The sequence below is a fragment of the Delphinapterus leucas genome, chromosome 13 (assembly GCF_059928025.1).
Source record: "Delphinapterus leucas isolate spDelLeu-1000000601 "Yukka" chromosome 13, BTC_Dleu_Yukka2, whole genome shotgun sequence".
NCBI classification, from domain to species: Eukaryota; Metazoa; Chordata; class Mammalia; order Artiodactyla; family Monodontidae; genus Delphinapterus; species Delphinapterus leucas.
In genome coordinates this window covers 40,710,841-40,731,768 of record NC_143141.1, presented here as the reverse complement: position 1 = coordinate 40,731,768, position 20,928 = coordinate 40,710,841, and the positions used below count along the sequence as shown (strand labels likewise).

At 36.7% G+C, this 20,928-nt stretch overlaps 1 protein-coding gene across 2 annotated transcripts in view; it reads right to left on the bottom strand.

Annotated features, from left to right (window-relative positions):
* Positions 1-20,928, bottom strand: part of PELI1 (pellino E3 ubiquitin protein ligase 1) — an 83,384-nt gene that overhangs the window by 61,858 nt on the left and 598 nt on the right. Inside the window, exon 1 of one of the 2 annotated variants that reach the window (XM_089922337.1) lies at positions 1,561-20,239. The exons of the other annotated variant lie outside the window; for it this stretch is intronic. The gene's annotated coding sequence lies outside the window, so the exon portion shown is untranslated. Of the gene's footprint in view, positions 1-1,560; positions 20,240-20,928 lie in introns of those variants that run through there. 2 annotated transcript variants of the gene reach the window in all.

The following is a 20,928-nucleotide window of genomic DNA, read 5'->3' as shown; positions in this document are numbered from 1 at the left end:
TTGACCTCAATTTGGGAGTGTATTTCTTGCTCAACTCCTAAGGCAGTCAATATATCAATAGTTCATATACTATCATGACTTAATGATTAAAAATAGAGCATTAAGAGTATAAAAATTCCTTACATATTTCAAGCTCTGTATTTATACCAAATAATCTCCTGAAGGAATATATTTTTCTTAAAGAGCTCTAAGAAGACATTAAGGACAAAACCTCCCTATTTACTAAGTGAGTATGATGAGCAATTTTTAAATGGGACAAAGACCCATATTCATAAGGGAAAAGGGCTAGAATTAAATTTTTAAGTTTTTCTTTCCCAATTTGAATTGACTAGTTACCTGTTTTTATTTTTTTTCTTTTCACATGCGATTTATTTACAATGATGTCTGATTAAATAACATCATGGAAGCCAGTCAAATACAAAAATAAAACATTAAGTAGCTTTGTTGGCTGGTATGAATCAAAGTTACCAAACTCTGGCAGATGGACCTTAATCTCAATGACCTTTCCCCCACTCTTCTTCCATATCTGCCTTGGCTTACAGGTGTCAAACTTCCTTGTCCTCACCTACAATATCTGAACTTCTGGCACTTATCTCAGTTGGGCTCAGAGACCAACAAAAAACTTTCAGTACCCTGAAAACTTTAAAAAATCAATCCAGAAGAAAACTAAACAAAACAAAGTATACTTACCTCACAATTTCTATGCCTTTTTCAGATGTTTCTTTTCTCATGTCCTATTTTTCTTATGTGTTGTAGTTTAGGTTTTGATTTTACCTTTGGACACAACTGACCTCTGAGAGCTTGCTTCTCCCCTAATGATCTCTGAATACTTCTGAGGATGCAATCAAGGACTCATTCCTCCTATAGTCCCTTTACCTCTAGCCACACCCACAGCAGGCTTATAAATTATTTCATCCTTTAGTTCCACCTCACCGGTGACAGCTATGTCATGTTCCTCTAACCCATAAGGCAAATTCACATAGATGGCCTTGGCTATTCCCCAATAAGCGTTTACTGAATATCTACATGTGCCCAGTTTTTTACTTGCCAAACGCATCTAACTCTCATCCTTTTGAGGAAAAGGTATTTGGGGCCTAAGATTTTTCAACAAGGCATGTCTTCCTTGTTTAGGGGCAGGAAGAAGAAGAAGAAAAACATCACTGGTATTACTGTATCATATAACCACTTATTAAAGCTGGAAAGAACCCTAACGAATATCCTCTCAGCTTACTCAGTTTTCAATTCCCTCATTTTATAGATGAGGAAAATCTACAACCAGAGAGGGTAAGGTATTTGATTAAGTCATAGGACTAAGTAGTGGAGCCAGCTAATAGATCTTTTGACTTCTGTTAGGTTGTTTCATTAGTTTTGGAGGCAATACTACAAACACTAAAGAACAGAGCAGGCAGCTAACAAGTAACTCATACCTTGTACCATAGTATTATCACATGAGATGGCCAAGTATTTACCTTTAGCTCTATTATTTGCTGTGTGTTGTTACTTTATACCATAAAGAAAAAGCTGAAAATTAGACAAATAAAAGTTTGATGATGTGCATACCATGGAGATTTCTTTCTTTTTGCTCACCAGATGGGTCATGCCTCCCCGAACTGGTCACACTCCCGCTTTGTTGGCTTTGCTAACCTGGAAGTCTCCCTAAACAAACCAAAGAAATCTAGATATCAAAAGCACTGCATTAGATAACCCACAAAATGGTATATATCTATATCCAGGTACAGATATATAAAGAACTCTTGTAATTAAATAATAAAAATGTAAATAATCCAACTAAAATTTGGTAAGGGAATCTGAAAAAAGACTTCTCCAAAGACATACAAATGACCAATGACTATAGGGAAAAAAAAATGCTCAACATCAATAGCCATTAGGGAAAGGTAAATCAAAACCATAATGAGATACCATTTCGCACCCACTAGGATGGCTATCATCCATAAAAGAAATATTGTCAAGGATGTGGAAAATTCAAAATCAAAATCACTGCTGGTAGGAAAGTAAAAAGTGCAGTCATTTTGGAAAACAGTCTGGCAATTCCTCAAGAGATTAAACACAAGGTTATCATATGACCCAGGAATTCCACTCCTAGGTATATATTCAAGAGAAATGAAAAATATGTCCAAAGACTTGTGCATGAATGTTCATAGTAGGATTATTCTTAATAGCCAAAAAGTGGAAACAACCCAAATGTCCATCAACTGATGAATGGATAAATAAAACGTGGCACATCCATACAACTGAATGTTATTTGGCAATAAAAAGGAATAATATACTAATACATGCTACAACATGGATGAACTTTGAAAACATTATGCTAAGAGAAAGAAGGCAACCACAAAGGATTACATATTACAATTCCATTTATTTGAAATGTCCAGAGTAGTCAAATCCAGAGACAAAAAGTATGAGTAGTGGTTGCCTAGGGCTGGGATGGGGGTGTGGCTGGGAAGGGGTGATGGCTAAATGCTATGGGGTTTCTTTTTCAGGTGATGAAAATGTTCCAAAATTGACTGTGATGATGGTTGCACAACTCCATGACTACACTAAAAACCACTGAAGTATATATTTTACTTTGGTTAAACTGTATGGTATATAAATTACATCTTAATGAAGCTATTATAATAACAAAGAGAGAAAGAAAGCATTACCACATTAAAAAAAAACAAAAAAACCTGCCATAAACTCAAGATCACTGGATGCTGGCATGCACCTGGAATTCAAATACTGCTCTTGAACTTGCTATTTCCTGAACCACAGAAACTGAGGGAAACAATCATTTGAACGTTCTACAAGATATACAAGTTTTCACAAACAGAGCTGAAGACTTTCCCAAACCACCTGCTTTTTGTACCAGGAATCTCAAAATTCACAATTAGGCTTGGAATTTCTAATTTCACATTCTGTTTCAATCTACCTTTAATTGTAGACACAGGTTTTTTGGCTTTTTTTTTTTGGTTTGGTTTTGCTGACATCTTACATCACCTTCAGCGAGTTCGAGTGACGGGTGTTTCCTCTAACACCAACCAACTCATCAATTCTCTGACACCAACTGGGTGTCCAAGAATTCAATTTAATTCTGACACTACCTGGAGTAAGCTTAGATCCCACAAGTTTAAAGGACTCAGTCCTACAGAAGGGCCCCATTTCAGATGCCAGCTGCAAATCCCAGGCAACCCTTAATTCTGCTATAAATTGTGGGTTCCCATGACTACCTCTTCATGCTCCATAATTTACTAGAATGGCTCACACAACTCAGGCAAACACTTAACGTTTACCAGTTTACTATACAGGGAAGTATTATTTAAATATTTAAAGTATTAAACAGCTTATAGTCTTATTTGGCTAAATAGCTGAAAACAGTTAGAAAATTAATATCTAGGTTACCAGATGATGGTATCTCTCCACAACAGGATTATGAAGAGTCACCCTTCTCTCAATATTCTAGATTCCATTAAATGCTTATTGATGATTTCTTCTACTAACAACAGCAATTATGGGCTTCCTTGCACTTTAATTAACTTAGATGTTTTAGTAATTTTCAAACTGAGGCCTGTGGTCTCCTTACTTTCACATCTAGAGTCACATCTGGAGTCTAATAATGCAATTACTAATCCAACATATTATTGAGCATTCACTACAATGCCAGAAGCAATAGTATTCAAACTAATGCAAAAGGTATGATTCCCTATACTACCTCTCATTTACTTATAGTTATGAAAACAAAGGTGTAAATCAGTCAGACTAACCCAAATCAGTAAAGGACAGGTACCCAATTGAAACAAAAGACAATAGATAAGGTAAGACTTCAAAGAAAAGTGCTACCACTTTGGTGTAAGAGGACCCAGGGAAAGCTTCATAGAAAGAGGGGTATTTGAGCTGGGCCTTGGGAGACAGTCTAGATTCTGGTAAGTGGAGAAAAGGCATTTCAGGTGGGAGAAACAACTTGCATCAAGATTAAAAAAGGCAAGCGGAAAAAATGTATTGTGTACTCAGGAAAGGGTAGGTTCCCAGGAGTGAAGGGTTTGGTTAGGAGACCAATAAACACTAAGCCTGGAAATCAGGGACCATGTAACCTTCTGTAAGCTCAGTGACTGTATCAGCAAGCATTGATAAATGTACTGAATGAGATGGAGCTGAAAGGTAAAGAAGTGCCTGATATAGTGGGCCTTAAGAGTCTGGGTAGAGATTGAACTTACTCTGGAGTTAGTCCAAAGTCTTTAAATAAAGCTTTCAGAAAAGGAAGAAAACAAACTTGTATTACCTACTATGTAGCTAGTAAGAACTTTACATTTGTTAAACTCAATCTTTACAACTGTCTTATGACAGATGAGGAAATCAGGCAAAATAATTTGCTCAAGGTCATTTAGAAACTAAGTGGCAAAAGCTGACATTTGAGTTTAAACACACATCCTGTCTACCATTCTACACAGCAAAAGTCAACCAATCAATCAAGCCAGGGCCAAAAGATGTCTGGCCACAATGTCTAGGATAAAAATAATATATATTTCAAATTAAATTTTTTAGTCTGCTTATTACTACATTATGGTAAAATGGGTTTTTGCCAAATTTGGGTAGAATGTTGGGATAGTCTGACCCAAAATATAGGCTGTAGTAGACACATAAAATTCATTTTGGGCATTCTTGGGAAGTCATCTCGAAGAAACAGTTATCTTTCCAAACAGATTAAACTGATATAAGAGAAGTTAATCTGAAGAGGGAAATATATGCCAATTCATTAAGATGAAATGGATGATGTAAGCCATAGAAAGCCCACAAGGACACAAGCAGCATGGCTCCTTTTCTAATTACTGCTTCTCCTCCCAATTTTTTACTGTTTATTTATGAAAATCTATATTGATGAATACAGAAGGCTGGTGTGCACTCCCTCAGCATTTGTGTATGTTAATATTCAATTTCTCCCAGAGGTAAAGCTCTTTCCCCAAGGAAGGCAGGAGACCCTTGGGGTCACCACACAGGGATGGATTTGTACCTTTCCTTTTTCTCAGGTTGATGGATCAAGAACAGATTAGTAATGTGGCTCTCTCCCTAAGTGAGATCAGTTGCATACATGTTTCTGGAAGGCAAGTATGTAAATAAAGTACGAAGCTGTATATAAAGCTGAAAGATGCTTATTAAACTTTTTAAAACTAGCCAGGCCAAACTGATCAAAAGGAATCTGTTTGATGTTGGATATGGTTTTCATATTTTTAGGTACTGAGAACCAGGACAAACCTGACCAAGGATCAGTTTACCTGTAAGAATGAGAAGCTGGGTGGGGTAGATTGGAAGGAAACTAAAGAAATCACTCATCCGTTATGATTTTTAATATTTGTACAATAAAACCTCAGTTTAAAAAATTCAGTTCAGCATAAAGAAAAAGTATGACAACAATTATTGATTCCTCTTTATATCTTGACAATAGATAAAATCTCTTTACACTGTATTTTTTCAATAGTGGACAGACTACCAAGACCAGAAAAAACATTCTCTTAAAGCATATTAACTTGCAAAAGCCCAGGTTGTTACATAACCCTTTTGCTGATATTTATTAAACAATAACAATAAAACATGGGAGAACAAAAGCACAAAACTCATCCAATTTCAAGCCATTAAAAGTTGGTTTGAAAACTTTTCAGAGTATGATTCTGTATAAGTTTGTTTGGAGACTATGCTTTAGTAGATTATGAGCATCACAGCAATGTTTCTTTCAGGTTTTTAACACTGATGAATTGGAAGTGGATGCCTTTTGGAACTTCATCGTGTTAAAAGTATATTCATTCAATGCTGCTTTAACTGTTTTTCTCGAACTCTATTTCCAACCAGACCTTGACTGCAACAACTGCAATTTTGCTAACCACAGTTCTTTTCCTTGTTGTCAAAGTAATTTTGTACCTGAAATTGTAACTAACCTGGAAAATCTAAGTTGTTGCCTCAGTTAACATTTGAAAGTCAGAATTTAGCTTCCCTCTAATTACATTTGTTAGGAATGACCACTAAACAGGAAGAGATCCTTTTTTCCAACTGGTTCTCCACCTTAGTTTATTGACTTTTTTCCCATCAGTCATCTCAGTTAAAACCAGATTCTTCCCATCCCTATGGTTTAGAATCTATATTTCATACACCAGATACCTGAAAAGAAGGAATGCTGTTAAATCGAGTTCCTTTTTTTTTTTTTTTTTTTTTGTGGTACATGGGCCTCCCACTGCTGTGGCCTCTCCTGCTGCGGAGCACAGGGTCCGGACGCGCAGGCTCAGCGGCCGTGGCTCACGGGCCCAGCCGCTCCACGGCACGTGGGATCCCTCTGGGACCGGGGCACAAACCCGCGTCCCCCGCATCGGCAGGCGGACTCCCAACCACCGTGCCACCAGGGAAGCCCTCGAGTTCCCTTTTAAGTAATTTCAGTTCAAGCTAAGATTGGGTAGATGAAAAACATCAGTTTTCTTCACATTCAAAACTGAAAACCTATTTGTATCAAAACTGACATACAAAGGTGTGTGTGTGTGGTGGGGGGCTGGGGGAGAGAACAGTTTTAAAGGCCAGAAAAATAACACTGTCTATCCTGAAATTTCTAAAGTTAAGGTTAGTTCTGTAAACATTTATGAAGTGCCTACTATGGGTCAGGTACTGTGCCAGAAGTTATACATACAAAGATTAAATGAAAAACATTTTTATCTTAAAGGAGTCATTAAAATTAGGGAAAACACCTTTTCCCACTAGAATTCTTCTGAGGTTTCCTATTTTAACCATATAATGGTCTTATAAGGAAATAAAGTTATACACTATACACGTCTATGCTTTTAAAACTAAGCGATCAGATTTGTAAATGTACTTTTTAAAAGTACCGTATACATTTTAATTGCCACCACCATTTCTTTCTTTTTTCCTCTCCCACTACAGAATTTTTTTTTAAAGGACCTCAAAATTTTCCTAAAATTTTTCATTTTTAACCAGAGTTATAGACTGAGTTGAACTAATATGACATCTATAATGAGTTTTTAAAAAATTCTTAATTTGCTTCTATTGTTATCTTTAATTGTTTGTCCTAATTATGCTTCCTGCCTTTACTGGAGTTTTATTGCAGAGTATATGATAGTATGTTTAAATTTCCACACATATCTTTGAATTTCATACAGCTTACAATTCTTAAAGAGGATCTCCTCTATCAATATTTTCACATATTAACATCTGTCAAAGCACTGAGTTTTATGTGCATTAACATGATTATTTTTCATAATAGAAATAAGATTTAATTAACATATTGCTCTTTCTCTTTGAAGGCTCTGACATAGACAAGAAATTGCTATTTGGATATGTAAGTTTGGAGGGCCTTTGGAGCTTTTGGTTTTGTTTTTACCTTTGACTATATAGCATTTGGTCTATCACTGTGTTTACTGAGCCAAGTATCTACAAAGACAAATAGCAAAGCTTTCTATTCATTCCACTAAATCAATTAGGTTATTCACACATTTACTGAACACTTGCCAAAAAGCCCCTTTTTTTGGTAGCAATAAAAAGCAACCTTATAATAAAGGTGTATTTTGTTTTGGAAAAAAAAAAGCCAGGGTTCTCAAATTCATATTGCAACTCTTGCTTCACTTGCCTTCAATATTGTGTAGGTGGAGGAAAGAAACCAAGACATTCAGAACAAAATGTGAAGTCAAGGGAAATTTTTAGACAGCAATAAATGGTGAAAATGACTTCAACTTATTGTCAGAACAATCCTTTGTAGAGAAACATAAATGTAGGCACTTTAATATACCCCTGACATTCAATGAAAAAAATACTAGGCACACAATACCACAGATTCAGATCTTATTTGTTTAAACTAATTTGGGCTCTTTTTCATATAATTCAATAAACTGCAATTATAATCATTCGAATAGGCTTTGTCTAATTGCTCTTTTTAAGACTTAAAAAGACTTAAGTTCTTAATAACTCATGAAATATATTATTCCCTTTTTTATTATAAAAATGTTCTTCAGTAAATATTCAGACTATTTATAAATTCTCTAAGACCACTCCATTAATGTTACACTGTATTGTGGAAAATCCACTTTAAATGAACCATCCTATATTTGTAAAATGCACTAACATCTATATAAAAACCACGTAAATAAATACATTGCTGATTCTAGAAGATGTAGAATACAGTCTACAATTGGTAATATTGCTATCCATATACCATTACAGGGATTTCTTTAATAATGACTCTAATGTTAGAACATTAATTTAGCACCCCCTAAGGCAATGTATGTACTATTAAGTTTTTATTCAAATCATTGATCACCTACAGAGAAACAATGTAATTTTTGTTAGCAATGATTCTCAACTAGTATTTATACTAGGAAGAGTTACTGTGGTGGCTGAAATAGAAAGCTCCCCAGTTGATGTGCCCCAATAAGCTCCATTACTTTTTTAATTTTTAAACCATGTGTCTTTTAAATCCATTGTAATTCAAATTCTTTCCAACTTCTTCCCAAGTATAAAGTGCCACGGCTGTCCCTCTCTATGTCATATATAACACACGTTTTTGACAAAAATGAAACTGAATATATAATAAATGCTCAGTAAACAGTAATTTTTAATGTTATCCCTATTTACCTGTAAAAAAAATTCTGTTAATGTTTCAAGACCCATTTGATATTCCTTCTCCAATCAGGAAATTTTTCCTCATCCCCTAAACTCTTATCCTTATATCCAGCTTTGCATTACAGTTATGTATGACCTTGTGCTATCTCTCCTATTAAAGCTGAAAACTCCCCCAAGAGAAAGAGTGTTTTGCTCATTTTGCAGCACTTAATAATAAAGGAAAAGATGATGTTAAATATACATTTACATTAGATTCCTTTGGAGTCTTCATTTTAATTTTGGTGGATAAAGCATAAATATTTCTGGGGTGTCAAGAAATTTAAAAGAAAAAATCTAAAATTTCCTAGAGACTATAGAATATTAAAGCCTTATGGGGATGGATGTACTCATTCATATACATATTAATGTAACATAAGAACTAGAAGGAGATAGCTAAATGCTTATATTAGAGACTGAAATGTAAATATCACTTGCCACTTCATTTCATATTTTTGATGTTAAAAAGCAAGAAAAACCCTACAATGGGTATCTTAGTTTTTCAGTAAGAACCAAGTTTTCATTTTCAGACTAAAATCAATCATAGAAATCAATATGTAATGTCTTTACTAGTGTCCCTTATCGCCCCTTACTCCACCTCCTCTCACCAAGGCCCTGAGTGTCCAGGAGAGAATATTCGATTTTATGGTTCTTTATGAAGTTCTTGGTCCAAGAGCCCAGTCTGCTTAAGGCATTAAAGAAGTGTTAACCTAGAAAAAGATGTTAATCCATAAAGACACTGCCCTATATCACAAGAACTAGCTATCAACAAACTGGATTACCATAGATAATAGGAAAATTAGTATTTGTTATTTGGTATTTGTTAACATAGCACCAAATTTCAAATTTTGATACATTCTCAAAGCTCTTCAGAGGTGAAAAGTCTAGCAATTCCCATTTACGTACTGCTTTAAACAGTAATTTGGAAGTGAAATTATACAAATTCCAAATTAGCGCTAAATACTAAATTAAAAAAAATCAAACTGGTCTTTGAGTGCTAACTCTTAAAATGGAAAAAATACTATAAAATACATCTATTTTCCACTGCCCAAAAAACATTCACTCTTCTGGTGGTATAATGATATCTTCATTCCCTTATTGTAAATACATATAGTTTATGTGTGTCTGTAGTTGACTACACCCTCAAACTCGATAGCTGGGTACATGGCTCTGTCCCAGACAATCCAAACTTCACATTCCCTTGGCTACAAGGGAAGTGGGCTACTATGAGTCCATGAGATGCAGTGAGACTTTTGCTGGGACTTCTAGGAAAAAGATGGTTAATCTTTCCAGATATACATGACTAAGGATTTAGGGGCTGAAGGGACTGAAGTTATCTTTTGCTTATGTAGGGCTGGAGAACAAAGCTAACACTGAGGAAGCAGTGCCAAGAAACATACAGAAATTGCGTCTTGATGACATCATTTGAGCCTTGGGTGGAGCCATTCTTGACGCCACACCTATCCTGGACCAGTTTACACAAACCGTTATAAATCTCCTTCCCCCGCCCCCTGGGCTCACCCCTACTTAAGCCAGTTTGAATGGAGTTTTCTGTAAAAATAGAGTCTTAGCTGATATAACAACTATTTTAACTGTTTTCCAATAATAAATACCCTAGGTCATAAAATTCAGTTCCAAAAACAAGGTAAGAACAGACTTCCCCATAGATGATACTGGCTTTTCAAAATCCACTCTCCTTCTTAAGAACCCCCCACCCTCTGCTAAGTTCAAAAACTATGAAAGACTTTATATCTTCTGCCTTTATACTGTCTTAATACAAAAAAAAAAAATTTTTTTTTGCCGCAAAGGAATAAGAATAAAAAATCAACAATGGAAAGAAGAAATAAGTAATTCGGGGGAGGGGGGAAGTAAATCCTCTATAGAAACTGTAAATAATATCCAGATGTGCTTTTTACTAAACAGTTAAATGAGAGTCAGAGACTAAAGCTTATAAAATTAAGCAGATTCAACTACATCTAGAATCTAATACAAAGATATAATGCTAAAATCAAAGTTCTTATCTGAAAATCAGCCAATAAAATTAAAATTCAAAGACAAATTTCTTGGGAAATTGAAATGTCTTAGACTTCTGAAAACAGACAAATCACTACATAATTTCAAAAGAGGTAACAGTTAATCAAAATCATAAAAATTATTGATTTTAAGCATATCATGTGGATACAACATGCTATTGAGCCCCCAAGTCATTCTGAAAATTTTAGCTAAAGAGGATTTAACAGAGTAAGTAAATGACAACAACTGAAGTCACTTAAGAGTAATACAGAATTAGTACTTCCATTTTCTAGGGATTTTCGTGACTTAACTGCTAACAAGAAAGGGAAAAAAACAAAAAATACACATGGAATAAAGTGGAATTAAGATGTATATCCTTGTGCTTCTCATATCTTACTGAAGTGAAATTTTACCTGCATATTTTAGATCTTCTACATTTTAAACACCAGGTGTGTTTGCTGGAATGAATTACAATACTCTTAGGATCATGACGAGACCATTAATTTGGAGTCCGTGTGCAAAAGGATGAGATAAATTCTTATTAGTTGAGATGAAGTAAAATAGAGTGGTTAAGGGAGTTCTGGAGTCAGACTGTCTATGTTGACTCTTGGCACTGTCATTTAATAGGTGTGAGACTTGGACCAACTGTACAGTTGGTCAGTTTCCTCTCCTGTAAACCTGAGGTAATAGTAAGTAATAATCTTAACATGTACGCAGTGCTTATCATAAGTGCCAGGCATTTTTCAAAGACTTTTACATATTAATTCTTTAACTCCTTCTTAGGAGATATTAATGTTCTTAGGAGATAAATAATAATAACTCTTGGGATTCCCATTAGTTTGATTTTGAACTTGAGAATCTGAGTTACCTGTGAGACATCCATGGGAAACAATTATACATACAAGTCTGGAGCTTGGGATGGAAATATAAACCTGGAAATCTTCTACAAAAGAAATTACCTAGGAAGAGTACAGACTAAGAGAAAAGAACCTAAGACTAACCCTTGGACTTCCCTGGTGGCGCAGTGGTTAAGAATCCACCTGCCAATGCAGGGGACACGGGTTCGAGCCCTGGTCTGGAAAGATCCCACATGCCGTGAAGCAACTAAACCCGTGCGTCACAACTTCTGAGCTTGCACTCTAGAGCCCACGAGCCACAACTACTGAGCCCACATGCTGCAACTACTGAAGCCCGCGCGCCTAGAGCCCGTGCTCCGCAACAAAAGAAGCCACCACAATGAGAAGCCCGCACACCACAATGAAGAGTAGTCCCCGCTCACCACAACTAGAGAAAGCCCGCACGCAGCAACGAAGACCCAACGCAGCCAAAAAATAAATTAAAAAAAAAAAAAGACCAAGCCTTGTGGAATTCAAAAATTTAGGGTGCTGCAAGAACAGCAGCAGCTTCTGAAAGAGATTAAAAAAGCAACAGCATTAAGGGGTTGGTGTAAGGTATATGGTGTCCTGGAAGCAAAGAAAAATGTTTCAAAAAGTAGGAAGTAGCAACAATGTCAAATGTTGCTGAGAGGTCAGGTAAGATAAATACTGGAAAAGTGTCATTGGATTTAGCAATATGGAGATAGTGATCTTCTGAATCAAGAGACTTTCTTATCCTGAATCATACTGCTTCTCCTTTCTGATATACTTATTAAAAAATAGTAATAATAAATCATTTTGGGGGCTTCCCTGGTGGGGCAGCAGTTGAGAGTCCGCCTACCGATGCAGGGGACACGGGTTCATGCCCCGGTCTGGGAAGATCCCATATGCCGCGGAGCGGCTGGGCCTGTGAGCCATGGCCGCTGAGCCTGCGCGTCCGGAGCCTGTGCTCCGCAATGGGAGAGGCCACAACAGTGAGAGGCCCACGTACCGCAAAAAGAAAAAAAAAGGCAGCTCAACATGAGTCTAGACACAGTTTTTCCCCAAGGCCATTTATGATTAACTATTATTACAGTGATGATGAAGTCCCTGATTGTTTGACATTTTCAGAAAAGACAACAACATACACCAAGAGCTGAAAACAGCTTCTGAAATTCCACTAGGCTAGTTTAAGTATAGATTCTGGATAGATGCAGGATTAACTTATGAGGCTTTCAAATCAATGAGTTTATTACTATTTTCTACATTACTGAGTTCAAAAAGTATGCCATCCTATAGGTCAGTTAGTGCCAGCTAATACAATATACCATCCCTCCACCAGAATACACACCAAAAATAGCACAAGATAAAAAGAAGCTAAGTACATAAGACACAAATAGGAAAAGTGTTATACTTGCCATCTACATGTCACTTCTTTTAGGCCCTTAATTCATTCCAAGCCCTCTTTATAAATATAAAAAATGGCAGACAAATGTGGAAAACACTGTATAAGAGCAATGGGCACTACTAAAGCTGGCGAAGGAAGATAAATAGAGCCAGTGAGAGTGATGGAGAGATGAGCATGAGAGAGAGATGAAGTGAGAGAGGCAGGGATGTGGAATATGAGTATTTGCAATGCACAACGTGAAAGAAATAACCTAGAACCTGATGCTGCAACCATCTACAGAGCTTAAGTAATAGACTGAATTTCCATATAATTCTTAACTACTGTTAATCATCATCATCGTCAATTCCAAGATGAAGTATAGGCTTTATCATGGTCATAATGTTTAAGTCAACATGAAATATAACATGTCCCTTTTGCAAAGCAACTTTTTTTCTTAAAATGCAAGGTGTATTATCATTACTATTCTCTACTTCATTTATAAGTTTGAGTCTTAGCTCATTTATCATGGACACTTAAACAGATTCAAGTTACAAGAATTATCTATCCATGGTCATGTTTACTATTTTGTGAGAACCAATTTTTTTCTTTCCTTCCTTCTCTTGCTTCCTCCCCTCTCTCTTTCTCTTCCTCCCCCCTCAGAAGTTATTTATTCCACAAAAATGGAAATGAAAAACAGATTCATAATCCTACCACCAAATCAAAAGACTGAAAGCTATTTCTAAAACGAGCCACACATAAGTACAGTCACCACCTTAGAATTTCAAAGTCCTTTCTGAAAAATTACCACCACTTTTATTTTACAGATGAACCAAAGATAGCTTTTTAAAGACTTTCAGAGTTAGTGGAAAGCCCAGAAATTAAACATGGACTCTGTGTTCCATGCTCATAGGTTAGTGTTTAAAACACATTAAATAATCCAGCCTAGCAGCTCAATCTTAATGGTATGTGCAGTATATGAAGAAAGGGTCTGGCTATATACCTATCTATCTATCCACCAAAGGGACAAAAACTCTTGAGTGAATTAAACAACTAGATTCCTAACAATTTTCTGAAAAATAGGAAGCTTTGTTAAAGTATTCCTTATACAGTTATATACTTATATGCTTAGTGGTCACTTTTTGCAATCTATTATATAATAACATTTCACAAATTCTACTTAATCCCATTATATTCTACACATTATTGGTTAAAGAAAATATTGTGCCTTCCCGTTATGCATAATTAACTAGAAAAAGGATGTTTTCTTTATTCAGTGTTATCAGTAGAGTAAAAACCACTGAAGTACGTTTAGTTTCTTAGGTTGGAAAACTTATTCTTTTTTTTTTTTGCAGTACGCGGGCCTCTCACTGTTGTGGCCTCTCCCGTTGCGGAGCACAGGCTCCGGACGCGCAGGCTCAACGGCCATGGCTCACGGGCCTAGCCGCTCCGCGGCATGTGGGATCTTCCTGGACCGGGGCACGAACCCGTGTCCCCTGAATCGGCAGGCGGACTCTCAACCACTGTGCCACCAGGGAAGCCCGAAAACTTATTCTTATAAAAAAAAAAATGAACTAGTATCAAACTATTCAAAACTAGTAATCTCTACATGTATACTGCCCTTTAAGTAGATTTAAAAAACCCATATTTATGGAAGGTTTTTTCTGGGGGTGGGGCTTTCAAACATTTGGAGGATGAGGACTGATTTTTCTATAATTTTAATAAAGATTTAAAAAGAGGGACTTCCCTGGTGGCGCAGTGGTTAAGAACCCACCTGCCAATGCAGGGGACACAGGTTCGAGCCCTGGTCCGGGAAGATCCCACATGCCGCGGAGCAACTAAGCCTGTGCGCCACAACTAGTGAGCCTGCGGGCCACAACTACTGAGACTGCATGCTGCAACTACTGAAGCCCACGAGCCTAGAGCCCGTGCTCTGCAACGAGAAGCCACTGCAGTGAGAAGCCCACGCACCGCAACGAAGCATAGCCCCCCACTCACCACAACCAGAGGAAGCCCGCACGCAGCAACGGAGACCTAACGCAGCCAAAAATAAAATAAGTTTATTAAAAACAAAAAGATTTAAAAAGAGTTCTTTATGAGAAATCAGCATGTTCTTGAAAAAATCACTAATCTGAGATTTGAAGCATGAATACAAGAAGACTTGAAAGCCAGATTCCTAACACTAAACGTGTGCTAGTCTTTCAATTCCCAAGTGTATGCTATTGCAACAAGAAAGTTATACAATTTCATTACAACGATAAATGCCACCTCTTCAGTCTTGGATGCATGACACAAATGAAACTTATCAGCAATGACTGTTTTGAATACTTAAGAAATATGCATGGTCTTGTATGTATATGTTATGTGTTTTAATGTATGAGACAGAACTTAAATATCCAAATGAATATAGTCTTTCCATATTAGTCACTCTCGTTATATCCTTACTTTAAATGATGCTACAATTGTCCAGAACATTATTAAAATTCCTCTTTAGTCTATGGGTGGATCTGATTTTCAGAAACAGTAATGGCCTTCTCAGAGTAGATCTGACATTTACAAACAGCCTGAAGTTATTTCCTATTTTCTTTCTGTCAAAATCCTTTCTGAGTCATATCTGATAAATAAGGTATCATGTGGCTAATACCCCCCTCTTCCTTAAAAACAAGGCGGAAATAGAAAGTAATGAGCTCTGTTCATGAGTGGCTCTTAAACTGGCTTAGAAGGCAATTAAAAAAAAAAAAAAGAACCAAAAAAATTTGAGTAATGCTAGTATTGTTGAAATAAGTGTAGAGCTTCCAGGGGGACTAAACTAGACTTATTTTAGTTAAGTGTATAAAATAAATATCTTTACTTTAAAGGAAGGATGGACAACCAAGTCCTATACCATCTGGTCTCAACCCTTCCTTTATATTTCTGACTATCCCCTGCTATTCTCTCTCACTCTAACCCAGACACACTGGTTTTCTTGTAATTTTTTGCATTCCAATCAAGCTCCATTCTCAGGGTCACTGTACTCACTGTTCCCTCCACCTGGAACGTCCTGCCCTAAGATTACCTGCAAGGCTTACTCCCTCACCTCCTTCAGGTCTTTACTCAAATAACTATCACCTTCTCACTCCCATCCCATACTCACATCCCACATATTCCCTCTCCCCCCTTTCTGCTTTATTTGTGTGTGTAAAACTGTTAATTATGGAATTTTTCAAACATACACAAAAGCAGAGAGCATATAAGAAATCTCATGTATCCATTATCTAGTTTCAAAATTTTTTCGATATAGGGCCAATATTGTTTCATCTATGCTCCTCTCCCCTGCAAATTATTTTAAAGTAAAAAAATCCAGATATCAGATTTTATTTATTTATTTTTTTTGCAGTACGCGGGCCCCTCACCGCTGTGGCCTCTCCTGCTGCGGAGCACAGGCTCCGGATGCACAGGCCCAGCGGCCATGGCTCACAGGCCCAGCCGCTCCGCGGCATGTGGGATCTTCCCGGACCGGGGCACGAATCCGTGTCCCCTGCATCGGCAGGCGGACTCTCAACCACTGCGCCACCAGGGAAGCCCCAGATATCATATTTTAATTCATAAATATACCCCCAAAAGGTAAGGACTCTTGTTTTAAAACCATAAAACATTACTATACCCTAAAAAAAATTGACAATTCCTTTTTATTAAATACCCATCAATGTCCAAATTTTTCACCAATGTCCTTTTACAGTTAGTTTGCTCAAAGCAGGATCTAAGGTCCACACAATACATTTGGTGGATATGCCCCTTTAGTTGCTTTTAATCTTATATCCCCCCCATTTCTTGTTATTTATTTTTTAAAGAAACCAGGTCATTTGTCATTAAAACACAAAATATTTTACCTTTTTATTGTCTGTGTCTTGTTATTAGAATGTAAACACCATAAGGCAGAGATTTTAGTCTGTGTGATATCAGTATCTAGACCAGTGTCTGACACATAAAAGGCATCCAAAAAGTACAAAATGAATATTTGGCATTCATGCCAAAAGCCCACCACCCACCCAACTGCAGAAATTGCTAATCACAGCACTCGCTCCTGCTGAGTCTGAACCAGGACTCCCAATTTTCTAAACATAACACTCCAGGCAGTCACTACCAGGCAATCAGATTTGATACCCAAGATGCAATCTATTGGCTATATCCCTGCTGTAGCCCCCTTCAAAGTAAGTATACTTCTATCTCTAAAACAGATTCACATACCTAGTATTTGGAAATTTAGCTGAAGCTTAGCATAATAAATTACTGACTGTATTTCTTGTCAAGTATGTTTAAAGATTTCTTAGCTCATTTTAGACAATTTAGGGGAAAAAGCAAATTGCAGCCAAAAAATTAATAGAAAAAGAAACTGCAGAACATGGTGGGAAACTGGGAGGTACTACATATTTTTAGAACTAGCAACATCCCAAGAGGTTCATTATAAAATAAAAATCAGCAATAAATTCTTTGAAAAGTAAATTACATGTGTGCTCAATTAAAAACTTTTAACTACATGAATGGTCACGATTAACTGAGGGATGACAAACATCAGGATTTTCCCATAGGCACCAGCAACATATTCTATTTTTCTGTAAATGGTATTTTGAGGTGTAAAAAAGCATTACAGGCGTGATACAAGGAGTAACATGTAGAACTCTGCTTCTCTGAAACGGAGTTTATTGTGGCAAAAAATCTAAAACATCATATACAACATTCTGAAAAAATAATCAGGTGTTCTTAGACTCATTTGCAATTCAGTTCTCTTAAATCACCTGATGAAGCTCTTTTCCTCTTAAGTTTATTTCTGAAGGAAGCTATGCTAATTGAAGGGCTCCAATCACATGTTCATCAGTTACTTCTATTTAAAAAGAAAAAAATCAGAAATTCTCTGACTCAGGAAATCTTGTGCTTTCTCTTTATTACTTGTAAATTCATTCAGCAAAAACAAAAACTATGTAGGACCTACTAAGTGCAATTATTTTCAGCCTTTGGAAGGCACAACTATTAGAAGGGATCTTTCAAGATAACATAAGACAAGCTAGTGGTACAACCTGAAATTATATCTAGTTCTTTCAGTGTCCAATATTTCTTGTTTTGAGGTTCCCACACATTAGTCTGGGGAAAATGTTCTCTGGCAGAGGTCAAACTTAAAGAAAAACAATAAACCTCCACTACCACATGTGTAAAAAAATACTCCAACAACCCAAATGCCTTGAAAGAATGCTTTCTATTTACTTTTCCTGTGTGATATATTTAGAGAGAATCATGAAAAGATGGCTAGAGATCTACAAACAGAAAATGCTAAGTGGAATTCACTGTTTACAGACTTTAGCTAGAATTTTGTCCCTTATACAATGTTGTCAGGAATCTGTAATATTGTTCTCGATAAAAACATCTTCACCAGGTTTCCTTCATTCTACTGATTTTCTTCCTTCTTTCTACTGGCTTTTAAATTTGTTTTATTCTCCTCAATTAAAAGACACAAATGTAACTTTATGAAATAAGATGATTTTTCCAAAGAAACTCCTAGAACCATCTCTCAGTGCCATCATGTGTTTGTCATTATGTTTTCATATACAGTTAAAACAGATGAAATAAAATAATCAATATAAGCCTTTCTGATTTAATAAATATGAGAATAGGTCTATATTGACATGCCATGGTAAGATGTATATATGCGAGAATGTTAGATAGTTTTCAATTCTACCTCCTCCAGCTTAAAATCTCTATTAGTTACAGAAGCTTCTGTCTGAAAACAATTGTTCGCAGAGCAGGACTACTATAGTCCTCATCATCTGACCTACTGGACAACCACAATAAGGCATATTCTGAATTGACAGAACTCTTCATATACAAGTGACATTTTGACAACCAGAAAGGAAGCTGAAACAAAGACAAAGGCAAACACACTCAGGCTTTCCCTTGAAACTTGGCTCTGTAGCTCAGCAGTACTAGACTCAGTTCCCTGCCCTGTACTTTTCACTCATTTCCTTTAAGGGGTCCCAAAGAAACTAGGAAACCTGCAATGCCAGCCTTTGACAGTCAACACTAACTTCTGCCTTTGGACTCCAGTGACTGGGCAGACATTGTGTTAGTAGCTACCTTAAAGTACAAATGCCTCTGGCAAATTTGGTTTGTAAACACTACAGAAAAAGTTCAACATAACCAACTGTAAGGTCACCTAAATGAAAATTTTAAGGAGAGCACAGATTTCCGCCCCCTCCCCCCAATCGGCCACTAAGGCACAATTCCCAGATCACTTTTTTTTCAAGTCAATAAATATTACTATTATTACATTACAGCACTTCTATAATATTAATAAAAACCTAGGTGACAGTTTTCTCTTTAAAAGTCTTAAATTTATTAGATGAAGTGCTATAACCACTTCACTACATACAATTTTCCATACACTTAACTGTATGTTCCAAACAACTTATTTTTCAATTTTTTAAACTCAAGATCTCTTTCAACATACTACAGAAAGGGGACAGGTTAGAGGATTGGGGGAAAAATATTAAAATAACAAATGTCTTTTCCTTTTCTGATGGGACCACCAGAATCTAAAGTCTGGGGGGCAACTATAAAATACAAAATTAAATTCAAGAGAATTTAAGATAAAAGAAAGTACTGTTACTACAGTTCTGATCATTATTCATCTCAGGAAATAACTAGTAGAAATGATGCTTGATTTAAATTTTTAGTACCTTCCAGTTTGGTTCAACTACCAAAATAAACAAACTTGTCCTCAGAATTATGTATTTTCCTCCAGAAGAGGTTTTTGATGTGAATAAAAAACATAAGGAATTCATATGCTGTATTTGTACAAGAAGGACAATGTTTTGAAAGATAAAAATCTGATCACACCGAGAAAACATTTTCTCTGTTAGCTATAAAGAAAACGTCATAAACTGAAACCGAAGAACTGGAGAAACCAAACCTTCTCCACAATTCAAAAATTTAAATTCACGCTACTATGCAAACTAAACAACAACAACAACACTGTTACGATTCTGCTCAGCTATAAAAGTAACACATATTCAATGTAGAAAAAGACAAAGCCAGTTCTAAAACAAAAGATCAGCTGCTAAGAAAACAAAATAACATTTTGCAGAGTAAGAGAAGTACACAGTCTTTGAACCAAAACAAATAGATGACCGTTTCGTACACTTAAAGCGTCAGTTCTTAGCACAACCGGCGTCTTATGGATAAAGTGCTCACTCAATTATCTGATGACTAAACGATGGGAAGGCTGTTGGTGCTATTAAAACCAAGACACATTTCCTTGTGTGTAGTGATTAAAGTCTGTTAAGCCTCCATTAAAAAAATCTCTGCCCTCCCTCCCCCAACCCCCATCCCCCATCCCTGCTCTCCCGCCTTGTAAGAGACCTGCATGTACAAAAATAAAAGTAGATGGGTGACGTGAGTTTGTGATGTACAGTATTTTCCCCACTCGGAGTATTTTTCAAGACTCTTGAGGTTTTAAGATTCAAACACTATGTAAGAAGAGTTATTGTTTGAACTACCTAACAATCACCCCTACTTCTTTTAGACTTTAGTTAGCCTGTAAGTAAAATGAGCACCTTTAACTTTTCCACGGGGCACTGAAGAACGAGTTCTTACTCATAGATGCTTTCAGGTCCTCAGACACCAGGTGCGGTGGAAGAGCAACCGTATCCATCAATTAGAGAGCTCTTCTGGACCTCAGTTTACCCACTTACAGAAACGGGCTTATTAACGTGTTCCGTAGGGGCCCCGGAGGTTTAATTAATTAGTGTTTTTAAGTGCTCTGAGATCCAGAGATGAAAGAAAACGCGAAGGACACGCAAAGATGATGGCAATAATCGTAACAAAAAAAAGAATGACTAACTCGGGAGTCTGTGTTATGTAAGGAAGGAAGAAGTTATCAGATTCGCACAAACAAAAGCCCACCACCCCCTTTGTTTCTCTTTTTTCTGTCTTGCTCCCCGCCCCCGCGGAGCTCCCCTCCAGCAGCTGGCGGCCCGGCGCGGGGCGTAGGGCTCGGGGCTCGGACTT